This window comes from Sinocyclocheilus anshuiensis, unplaced genomic scaffold (assembly GCF_001515605.1).
Source record: "Sinocyclocheilus anshuiensis isolate Anshui unplaced genomic scaffold, SAMN03320099.WGS_v1.1 scaffold213, whole genome shotgun sequence".
Taxonomy (NCBI): domain Eukaryota; kingdom Metazoa; phylum Chordata; class Actinopteri; order Cypriniformes; family Cyprinidae; genus Sinocyclocheilus; species Sinocyclocheilus anshuiensis.
In genome coordinates, this window is record NW_015540860.1 from 241809 (window position 1) to 243911 (window position 2103).

Below are 2103 nucleotides of genomic sequence, written 5' to 3' on the forward strand. Positions count from 1 at the left end.
TATATATATATATATATATATATATACTTCTATTCGTGTCGTCTTGCAGGCCTTATCAGAGTTGACTCATGGACTCATCTGTTTTGTTGACGCGTTTTGGAGCATTCCTCATTAGACTGCTCAGGACACACACTCTTATACTGTAATACAACTGCAAATTGTTTGTTTTGTGTGTGTGTGTGTGGTGTAATGCAAAGGCTGGATGAATCCTCTGCAGAAATAAGCACCCACACACACACACGCGTATACCCTCTGAGTTCTCATGTGCATCTGCAGTCCTTCATGATGGTTCATGTGTTGCCAAGATGACCCTGTTATTTTTTTTATGGATCTGATGCTGTTGGGCCATCCGAGTATGTGTGTGATGAAACAAGACCTTCAGAGAGGCAGGTTGGCTGATCCCTGTGCTAAACTCTACTGGTTTTGAAGCAGATTTCATTTGATCCTGTAACATTCTGTCCTTACCATGCTACTTCTGAGAGTTAACATGGGCGGCCAAATCATTGGTTTACAGGGTACAAATAATGTTCATTTGTTAACATCAAACCTTAATTTTTTGTGACTCTAGCTGACCAATAATATGTTGTCTTTTCCGTCATCTCTCTTTGATAGTAGATGTTTTTAGTTTCAAACTTTTTTATGTACATGAACCTTTGCATGTTTTTTTTTTGTAATGAGTCAAGCACTTAGTCGGCAAACGGTTCCTGTCAGTGTCCTTCAACGGATGCCGACCTGAATGCAACTTTTTATACAGCATTTATTTTCGTTTTTCTTATACAGTGTTTTGTTGATTTGTTTCGTCACCTACCTTGTCAAGTGTTCCACTCTCTAGCGACAATCACTGGCAGAGAGTTGAGCGAGTGGACGCATCTTTAGGGGAAGCTGCTTTATCAGGTCTGAACGTCCCAGCAGACCTGATGTTTTTCACATCATCTATTTGTTGAAGAGTTAAAGCCATGCTGCCTGGCCAGTCCTTTGACATGACTCACTGAGAGCTGCTTTACTTTTGCTCTTTGTGCTTGAACGCAGGGTTCGGGATGCGTTTGTTTTTCTTTCCTTTCTGTGGGCTCATTTGAGGAGATATATCCTGCGTAATAAAATAAAATGGGGGTGAGCAGACGCCACACCCCATATAACCTGTAGTCCTTCACTCTGTACAGTTTTAAAGATAATTCTAGTGTTAAGTGCCATGTATTTGACATATACATTTCTGAAGTTAAAACTACCAAGTGACTACGCACAATTTTTAATTAGTTTATTTTCTCCTTGTTATGCCAGGGTTGTACAATTTGTCACGCAGGCACAATTTAAAACCGTGAAGGAGACATTTACCGTGTCAGTCTCCTCTCCAAAACGCCTCTTTTTCGGACCACCGTAGCGGTGGAGTTACTAATTGCTTTGCATGCAGATTAGATAGAATGAAATGTTTTAATTCGTATTGTTTGACTTTTATTTGTCACATGGTTTTAACAGTTCAAACTGCAATGATAATTGTAATCTCCAGACTTTGGGGATATTTTTGGAAGCTAATTAAAAGATGAAACGTAAAAGTTCAGCAGTGGGTTTTATCCGGTGGGGGCTTTTGTTGTTGCTTTTTCACTACCTAGTGTGGTTTTGTATAATGGGGCTTTATCTTCAGTCACTTCAATCCCAAATACACTCTCATCAAGATCACTGAATGGGGTGTGCAAACAGTAGCTATACTTTTTTTTTTTTTTTTAAACCATAACATCTACACAGACATCCCAGAATGCTCTGCTCTGATTTTGAGATTCATTCTCTGACATATCACTCCAGACAGTATTGTATTTAGTGGACAAGTCACTCTAAAGTTCAGTGTTTTCTTGTATAGCGAGCCCTCTTTCCTCTATATTGACTGTTTGTTTGACCTTTTTACTGAGGACAGGATTGCACTTTCCTTAGATGAGGAGGGTGTTCTCATTTGTAACTGATAAACGTAAATGAAGCTGAGAGATTAAAACAAATGAAGAGGAGAGAGATGGGAAAACAGCGGTAATCGTCGCCCCTCTTAAGATTGGAAAGGTTAAGTGGGTATTTGGGTGGCATCTGTTTTTGTACAACCATTTTGTGCATATTGCTTTT

At 39.4% G+C, this 2103-nt stretch overlaps 1 protein-coding gene across 1 annotated transcript in view; it reads left to right on the forward strand.

The window, feature by feature from the left end:
* ncor2 (nuclear receptor corepressor 2) overlaps nt 1–2103 on the forward strand; it is a 186402-nt gene that overhangs the window by 183742 nt on the left and 557 nt on the right. The gene's annotated exons all lie outside the window — the stretch shown is intronic.